At 37.2% G+C, this 10,468-nt stretch overlaps 1 non-coding gene across 1 annotated transcript; it reads left to right on the top strand.

The window, feature by feature from the left end:
• On the top strand, positions 1-106 carry LOC121231625 (small nucleolar RNA R71). Its single transcript, XR_005929681.1, has one exon. It is a non-coding gene; the product is annotated as a small nucleolar RNA R71 (small nucleolar RNA).
• The last annotated feature ends 10,362 nt before the right edge of the window (positions 107-10,468 follow it).

The raw sequence follows: 10,468 nt of genomic DNA on the forward strand, positions 1-10,468 counted from the left end.
ATTCTGTGATGAGGGCACTTCATTAATAATTATTTGTACATTCCCATGCCTCATACAAGGACTCATCATCCATTTGTTGGAAAGCAGTGATTTCGTTCCTTAACTTAATATTCTTGTTAGGCAAAAAATACATCATGAGGAATCTTTCTGCTAACTATTACCACGTGGAAATTGAATTTGATGGCAATAAGTTCAACCAGGCTTGAGCTCTGTCCCTTAGCAAATATGGGAACAGCTTCAATCGTAGTGCATCGTTGGGTACTCCAACTAACTTGAATAAATCGCTCAGCTCCATTAACAGTCTTAAGTGAAGATGAGGATCTTTGGTAGGCATTCCACTGAATTGGCCCACTGTCTGAAGGATTTGGAACATGACTGGCTTCAGTTTGAACTGTTATGCCTCGAGTTCGAGTCTCCTAATACCTGGAGTTGAGATCACAAAACACTGGCATGGCATACTGTCTTAAAGCTCTATCCCTATCATCAACAATAAGGATAAGATTTTGAGTAGGGTTTGCTCCGTTTCTTTGATTCAGATTTTTGAAGTTCATTTCTTCAGTCCTTCTCTGACTTGCTTGTCTTCTTCGTTGTCAAAAAGTTCTTTCAATCTCAGGATCTACGAGGAGTAAATTGATAATTTGATCAATACTCATAAAAACACCTGAAACAAACACAGAAAAAAAATAATTAAGTTAAAATTGAATAGAAAATAAACCAAAATGCAAAATTAAGAAATTCACAAACAATGACTTTTTAAAACAGTCCCTGGCAACAGTGGCAAAACTTGGAATGATGGAAATGTGCAAGTTTACGCAATCGCAACATGCAATAAAGTGACAAGTAAATGTCGAGTTAATGTACCCACAGGGACTACGAAAAGAATTATTTATGAATACAATTTAAAACACTTTGGTGGAGAAAAATATTTTGATTTGAGGAGGTGATTAAAAGCTAGGATTTTAACTAAGTAAAATAAATAAAAATAAAAAAATTCCAATGCACGATGTTAAAAGATGATTTTAATCAAGATGACATAATTGTGCTAGATTAGTTACATATCTTAACTTAGAACTATTAAACTCATGTTCATGTTGTTACAAATAAATTCACGACAACTCGGTAATTTGCTAACTTATGAACATACTTACCTACCAAAATCCATTTATCTTTTGACTATATCTCTATGTCAATTCAACCGATTAAACAAATTTTAATAAGCAAATGTGTTAATGCACATACATACTTATGAAATTGAAAGAGTCTCTTGTACATATCTCTATGCCAATTCAAATAATTAATTCAATCTCATAAGCACATAAAAGATTATGTGAGGTAACAATGTATTTCTACCTTGAAACAGTTTAACCATAATAATCTTGCAAGTTATGTAGGGCTAATGCATCGTTAGGTACCATTGCTAATTTAACCCTCAGCTACCTTAGATGATTAAACATGCACTGATTAAGTATTGTGTCAATTAATTACAATTTCAATTCGTTTAAATAATTAATTCATTAGTTACCTTACAAGTGTAATGCAAGAATAACTTAGTCATGGTTTTACTTAATCAAACATCTTATCGAGACCTATAACAATACAAACAGAATTTTAATAACTCAAGTAGAAGAAATGCAATCAACCTAACACGAATTAAATTTAAGTCATATTAATTAAATTAAACATATCAACATCACAAATATTTATAAACATGTTCATAACAACAACAATAAAATTAAAAGGATAGGGAACAAGAATCAAATCTGGTGTTTCTCCGAGGCTTGACTGGTTTCCTCCACTCCTCCTTCTTTGCTTGTCTTATTGAACCAAGGCTTCCATGAACGCTTGAATTCTGCTCGAAATCATCGTTGAATGAATCTTTTTCAAGAGGTAAATTCGGTAAGGGAATTGGGAAGAAAATGAAGAACAATGAAGAGAGAAAAGTGAGAGAGAAGTGAAGATTGAATGGTTTTGAGATGTGTTTGAAGTGAGCAGCCAAGGAGGTATTTATAGATTGATAAGGCTACTAAAAATAGAAAAAAATTAGCAGCCATAGAGTCCCCCCATGGCCAGCCACACATGTGGCAAGTTTGAAGGTTTAAAACTTGTTATTTTAAGTTAGGGGCAAATCTAGAAAGGCATAAATAGTGGAGGGTTTGAATGCAAATTGAAAGAGTCTTCAAGGGCTATTTTGCAAGCCAAATAATCAACCAAACAAGCTGATTGGGTCAGCATCTGGGACGGTTTTGGGCTATCCAGTGCTCAATTGGATTGATTTTCTCGACTCAGCTCAACTAGGCCGTTTTTTATAATTAATTAATAATAATTTATTTAACACAAATTAAATTGGATTAAAAATAAAATTAATTATATTATGAATTAATATTCATAATTTGGACCGTCTTCGGTTGAAATAGAATTTGCCTTGATGCTTCAAAATTGCTTCTCGGTTTTACACTTTTGGCATTGTTTGCCGAGCCTATTTTTTGATCAAAATTAATCAAAATTAATTATATAATTAATTAAAATTCAACACGTTAATAATTTAAGTAAAATTTAATTATTTTATAATTATTATATTTTTTTGACAAGAATTTTACCGAAACTGCATGAATTTGAGTTAAAAAGGACATGAAAAAGTGTGTGTATTTTTGTGTTTCCAAACCTGTATTTGAAACTTAAATGACACATGGCTGTGCGAATAGACTGTGTGTGACACATGGTCGTGTGACAGTCCGTGTCTTAGGCTATGTGTACCAAAATGTGCCTTAAAAATCAAGTTTACCAATTACATTTTCTTATGTCATAAGCATACCATTAACCAACCTTTAAACCTAATCAATATTTACCTAAATAAGACTAAGACATATAAAAAACACACCTAAACAATCTAATTCCATTAACTAACCAATGTACCCTTATTGGTACTACATGTAAATATTCAATCAACCCAACATTACCACGATCAAAATCTCATCTGTTCAAATATTATATATGCATAATATAATATATTTACAAGCATAAACACCAAAATGCCAAGTATACCATGCAAACATCAAAATGACCATTTGAACTTCTAGTTCTACTACATTATATCATAGTACCATGATACGTGATATTCGTGACAGGTTTTAAATATTTATAATTAATCATTCTTGAAACTAACTATTATCACGATGAAGGCAAGTGTACCTATCAAATAGTAGTATAGCTTTAGCAAGACTGGATTGTCAAACCCAAAGGAACCAAGAGTACTAGTAATTACCTTCTTTTTATTATATAGCCTAAAAATTAAGGGATTTGGTTATCTAAACTAATTCCTAAACTAAGAGTGCACAGAGAGAAGATTGGGAAAAAGCTTTCGGGGAAACTTGATTGATTAAAACAATACCTAAGGAAAAATCCACCTAGACTTCACTTGTTAATTGACTCTAAATCAGACAATTTATTCATTTAACTTGATCCGTAGAAATCCGTAAGTTATATTATTATCTCTCTCGAGACTAATAACGTCTAAGCCTAGGTTGATTAATTGAAATCTCTTTCTAAGCAACAACTAGTGTTGGATTAACTCGATCTATGGATGCCCTTATTAGGTTTCACCCTAATCCGACAAAATCTTATCACCTTATCTCTAAGCATGCAATCAACTCCGCTTAATTATGACAAATTTACTTTTAGACAGGGTCTATTCCTCCTTTGAATAAGAGCATTAACTCGAATCAATATCCTGGAATATTAAAACAAGAATTAAGAACACATAATTAAGAACAAGTCAAATATTTATCATACGATTCAGATAATAATAACAAGATCCATCTTAGGTTTCATTCCCCTTAGGTATTTAGGGGGGTTTAGTTCATAATTATAGAAGAAAACATCTCAGAAGAATAATGAATATAAAACATAAAGAAAACCCAAAACCCCTGAATGGAAATTGAAGGGAGATCTCCAGTCTTGATGATGAATCCAGCTTCTGAGATGGACCAATCGGCTTCCCTTAAGTAATTCCTTGCCTCCTACTCTCCCTCCCTTCCTAAGTGCCTCCTTAGGTGTTTAAATAGGCTTTAGAATGCCTAAGAGCCCTTGAAATTGGCCTTTTCTGAATAGGGTTATACTTGGGCTCGGTAGAGACACGCCCGTGTGACACGCCCGTGTGCGATTACTCCAGCCCATGGTCAAGGCTGTTGAATAGGCACGAGCGTGTAGTCTACCTGTGTAAGTCGTTCTTCGATCCTGCCAAAGGGACACGACCATGGGACGCACCCGTGTAAAGAAGCCCAAGCCGTGTTAATTTCCCATGTGGGTCCATTTTTTCTATTTTCGGCCCGTTTCTCACTCTTTTTACTCTCCTTTGCTCACCTAAGTATAAAACATGAAATTAAAGAATTAAGAGCATCGAATTCACCAAATCTAAGGAGAAACTATCCATAAATGTGCTAAGCATGGGATAAAAACATGTATAAATTGCGGTTTATCAAATACCCCCACACTTAAGCGTTTGCTTGTCCTCAAGCAAAATCCTCAACTCACAATCAAAATAAGTTCTTCTCGATTTATAATCCCTATCAATAATATCTCAAAATAATCCACAAGTATTCATACATTGAAAATTCAACTAAAAGTACATCAAAGTTTCAAGCATTCCACGTTGAGAATTTTATCACGAAAACATTGGTGTCTCCCCTTATCTAAGTGATTACCTTTGATCAAAATATCATAGAGTTTAACATCCTCACTAATGATTCACTCAAATCACTCAAGGTGTTTAAGGACATCAATTAAAGCACTCATTAGTCAACATGAAAAGTTATTACCATAGGCTTGCTCGAAAATCAAATCTCCACCACTATAAATTGAGCTGATACATCAATCAAAAAGGTCTTTTAGAGGGTTGTAATATGGCTTTGGTTAGGGGGTGTGGTCACAAGCTGAAAAAAGAGGTTAGAATCGAGATTGAATTGAAAAATTACCTAGCTAGAAAAATGATTAGTCATCAGTTGAATACAAGTGAGCTTCTTCTCAGAATATGGAATTAACACTCAAGCTCAAAAATGATGAATTACTACTAATATGTGTTTGAAGTTTTTTTTTTAAGAGCAAGTCAAATACATAGAAGAGCAAAACATAGCTAAGCAATTAGTTCAAATCAAATCTCAACAAAAATAGGGATCAAATTAGGGGATTTCAACAATAATGGGTTATGGGTTAATATGGAGGGTAAATTAATTAATGGTTTGTTAGGCTCAAAAGGGTTCACTAAGGGTTAATTATATAGGTAGGCTTTTGTGAAGTAAGTGGGTTAAACCTAAGTGCCTTTATTATCTTGACATATCAAATCAAATGGTGTGGTCTTGACATGCATAATCAGGCAAGTTCTAGAATAACAAATCAATACTGACGCACTCATAATAAAAGTGAGCATGAAAGAAATAAAATATGCTCTAAAGGCTCAAGATCTCACAAAAACTATGGCTTTTTTATGTTTAAACTTGTGAATTTCAACTCATGATAATACCCAAACTTAGGGAAACAACCTAAAAGTTTATAATTCTTCAAAAATCAACTTATCATACTTAATTCCCTAATGTCTTAAAGGTTAAACAATCAATTCATAAATGCCTATGTTTTAATTCAAGACATATCAATAAAAATCATAAATTAATTAAAATTCATTCTAATAGTGATATGAGTGATTCAAGTGAGAATAAGACAAAATTCAGGGATTTCTAATGATGATATGAAAGACCCCCCACACTTAAGATGTACATTGCCCTCAATGTACAAAGATAGATATATTGAAAATTTTAGATAAATAATCATAAGATAGGGAGAGAAGTGAAACTTCCTGAATGTTGAATGAACTCCTTGAATTGAAGTTATGGCAAATAATCAGCCAAGGCAATGATGATAGTGAAGGAGGATACTCCAGTGGTGGTAAAGGTTCAGTAGTCCATAAGTCCTGCGCCAAAAGAATATTATATCTGGTGGTAGCTATGGTCGTGGTTGAGCAGGACATGGCAGTCGTGGAGAACCTTTGTCAGTGGGGTTTTTAGTTCCTATGCGATGATGAGCCTTGGAGCTCTTTATAACTGTGATAGAATCAAGAACTTTTTAGGAAATATAAGGAAGCATAATTACTCGTAATGAAATAGCCGAAACTATAAATTATTCAATAAAAATTATAAAAACTAAAAATAAAATAATAATAAAGGAAAATGAAATAAAAAATACTTAAATAAGATAAATAAAGATAAAATTGAAAATAAAAATAATAAAAAAAAGTTTTTAAATATCGTCATCGCCGGATGGTTCGCGAGGTGGTGGTGGCGATGAGATGTGGAAGTGCTGACAAATCTGATGTAGAGTCGCATCAATGTGATCAAAGCACTGAAAACATTGCTACTCAAATCGTGTAAGGTGTTCAGAGATGTCAGAATATGAAGCCGCCGTATGAACTAGACGATGGATGGGTGGTGACTGAGACGGTGGATCCTCATGACATGGAGGGTCATCATCAGCAATGTCCTCTAGGTCCTCCTCCTCGATGGACTGGATGAGGCGGTACTGAAGAGGGTAGGTGCCATGTCATTTCTCGATCATCCTCATACTTAGCATGCTCGAGATACCCTATGGGGACATCTGGTCGATGAGAGTGAGGGAGGATGATTGTGCTACTATGTTGAGTCACATAGGGCCCGATAGAGATGACCCCCCTCCGATGTCGCTTTGTCTGATGGCAGATGGCAAGGGCAATGAAGTAGGCTAGGTCGAGGACGTACCCATTCACCATGCTCTATAACAAGTAGGCGTCGTGGGTGGTGACGACGACGGTGCTCTCTCGTCTTCCTGTTAGAGTGTGAGCCAAGAGGGCGTGTAGGTACCTTAAGGATGGAGGGGATCCGATGCCTTGGAGCGGCTAGGATCGTAGGTGGCCGAGGTAGGGACGAGGTCCCTCCAGCACTTTGAAGGAGAGTAGTGGATGTGGCGATGGAGGGTGTCGAGTTCATTATCGTCCATGAACTCCTCCGTGTATAGCCCTAGTGCAATCTCGAACTCGGGTATGCTCAACTGGCGCACTAGAGCATGGCGAAACTGGACCGTTCCAGGATCATCTAAGTTGGTCATGACGGTCTGAAAATGGAACGTCAAGCAGAGTTCCAATGTGAACTCGAGATACGTTAGCTCGACGATCTCAAAGAAGAGCCCCCACGGGTCAATCGTTAGGAGGGCTCAAACTGCGTCAGCCAAATGAATCTATTCCAGTGCAGCCCAGTCAATGCAGCGGCCCACACCTAGGGGTCTGGCCCATAATATTTGATATAATTTCTCCTGGGGTCCCAAGGGAACTTGAAGGAATGGGTGTCTAATCACCGCGGTAGGACCCGAGGATGACGCTGCTCCTTTTCTTTTCTTCGAGGCGGGTACAGCAGTCTTCTTACCACGTGACGATGACATTGTACCTACATTGAAAAGTTGAAGTTCAACCAATACGTCCCAAAAATAGCATGGAAAAACAAAACTAATTAGGAATATTTCATGAGACTCGCGTACTAAATGAAGAGAACAAAACGAAAATAACTAAAGCAATTATATCAAGTCATTAAAATAGGGCTCTGAGAATAATACGACGGGAAAATCTAATGCATGAATGTATATAGTAAACATAAAATCCAAGGAAGCAAGAAAAATGGGTGAATGTAGTATGAAAAATGGCAATATTCTTTAATGACAAGCATGAGTATTTCTATTATTCTACTATTAATATTCACCTAAAATAGTTAAATGGACCAGAGAAAACATGAAATAGGCAAAATATTTAAAGAGAATTGAGAGAAAAGAGTAAACAAATGCAAAAGGGAGAAGCTTGAGTCATCGAAAATAGTGTTTTAGGCAGCGCATGGGCGTGGCAGGTGGGCGTGTGGAGTTGCAGCAGCTAGGATTAGGGATTTTTGGGGAGGAAGATGATGAATAGTGAGGGGTTTATATAGATTTTGGGGCACACAGCCGTGGGGCACTCCTGTGTGCCCTAATTTTTGCCTGTGTGCTTTGCAAATTTTAAAATTAGGTGTGTCTGACATTCGCCCCATGCCTATGCTCCTTGGGCGTGTGGGTACACACGGCCGTGTCTTGCTTCGTTCGCTTCTCCCACGCCCGTGTATGATAGCCCACGCCCGTGTTCTTTTTGACAGTGTCAACCACGGGTGAATGACACGGGCGTGTCGCATGCCCGTGTTAAATTCTCAATTTCAACCATGGTTTCAAGGCACGAGCATGTCTCATGCCTGTGTTGTTTTGGTAGTTTCGCCCATGGCCATGTCGCACGGCCGTAGCGACTTATCATATCCCGTGTTGGAGAAAAACTTTTGCCCTGTTTTCACATGGCCATAGGCACGCCCGTGTGCCTGGCCGTGTGGATGGGAAAATGTTGTGTTTCAGGACTCAGTTAGTAGGTTAGATGTGAAAAACTAGAATTCAAATAAATCATTACTATTAGTGCTTGGGTTGCCTCTCGAGAAGCGGTTATTTATAGTCTAAGCTTGATTTCCTCTCGGGTGTGTGATCATGGTGGCTCGAGGAGTTTACACTCCTCATCCCTGCTATCAACTTCATCAATATAAGGTTTAAGACGAGTATTGTTTACCTTAAAAGTGCCGAATTTGGGATGAATTACCTCGACTGTACCATATGGGAAAATATTGAGTACTGTGAGAGGAATTTCTTCATTAGGTTCAGAAGTGCCAATGCAAGGGTCTACTGCATCTAATAGTACTTTGTCTCCAACCTTAAGTTGATTTGGTGTGTCATTGAGCTTGTCATGGCGTGGTTTTGGTTTATCGTGTGTCCTCGGTCTATGTGTCCACCATTCATCCAGTTCCTCGATTTATAGCCTTCGTTCTTCATGGATAGGTCCTTTGTTGTTGTTTGAACACGGCTCGAATTACGACCTTCAGTTTTTGATCTGTTACTCGAATTACGAGCTTGAATGGTGATTTTTTCGTCTCCCACACGAAGTGTGAATTCACCTGTACCAACATCAATAATGGTTCTAGCAGTCGCTAAAAAGGGTCGTCCTAAAATCAAAGGTGCATTACTATCCTCTTCTATGTCTAGACCAACAAAGTCTACTGGGTATATAAATTTATCGATCTTAACAAGAACATCTTCAATGATACCCCTAGGAAATCTAATGGTTTTATCAGCCAATTGAATGCTCATCCTAGTTTGTTTGGGTTTTCCAAGACCTAGTTGTTTAAACATTTTGTAAGGCATGACATTGATACTAGCCCCTAAATCAGCCAAGGCATTATTTACGTCTAGGCTACCAATTAAACAGGGAATCGTAAAACTCCCTGGATCTTTTAATTTGTTGGCTAGCTTATTTTGTAGTATGGCTGAGCAAACCGCATTTAGTTCCACATGCGATGCCTCATCCAACTTCCGCTTATTTGTTAAAAGCTCCTTTAAGAATTTGACTACGTTTGGCATCTGCGAAAGAGCTTTAACAAACAGTAAGTTAATATGTAACTTGTTTAATAATTTAAAGAACTAACCAAATTGTTCTTCTGTGTGGTCTTTCCTCATCGCGTTTGGGTATGCCACACGAGGTCTTTGCTCTTTACTTACCGATTTCTGGTCATTGTGGTCCACCTCACCCTTACCTTTACTTACTACAGTTTCTTGCCTCTATTCTGGTTCAGGTGCAACTAACCCTTCCTCATCTTGAATGGTAATTGCATTGATTTGCTCCTTTGGGTTAGATTCAGTTTTACTCAGCAGGCTACCTTATGGTCGATCAGATATCAATTTAGCAAGCTGACCTATTTGAGTTTGGAGCCCTTGGATCGACGCTTGTTGATTTTTAATTACTGTCTCAATATTCTAAAAATGAGTTTCTAACACTGAGATGAATTTTGTAAGCATCTTCTCAAGGTTCGACTTTTTCTCTTGTTGGTAGGGTGGTTGTTGGAAGCCTGGAGGTGGTGGTAGTTGCTGATTTCCTTGGCCTCCCCATGAGAAATTTGGGTGGTTCCTCCAACTTGCATTATAAATATTACTATAAGGATTATTTTGAGATCAAGGATTATTACCAATGTAATTTAACTGCTAATTCTCCATGTTGTGGCCATAGGGTGGGTAATCTGGATTGCTCGATCCACCTCCACTTGCTTCGCACTGCATTACTGGGTGAACTTGTAAAGAACTAAGAAAACCATCAATTTTCTTATTCAAGAGTTCTACCTGATCAGAGAGTATGGTGATCGAATCGACGTTATAAACATCGGTTTGTTTTGTTGGCTTTGTCCTCATGACTTGCCACTAATAATTATTCAGTGACATCTCTTCTATAAATTCATAAGCATCTTCAGGTGTCTTATTATTGATAGTTCTTCCAGTGGCTGCGTCGATCATCTGTCGAGTCGAAGGATTTAGGCCATTATGAAATGTTTGAACCTATAGCCAGAGTGGT

Source organism: Gossypium hirsutum, chromosome A06 (assembly GCF_007990345.1).
Source record: "Gossypium hirsutum isolate 1008001.06 chromosome A06, Gossypium_hirsutum_v2.1, whole genome shotgun sequence".
NCBI lineage: Eukaryota > Viridiplantae > Streptophyta > Magnoliopsida > Malvales > Malvaceae > Gossypium > Gossypium hirsutum.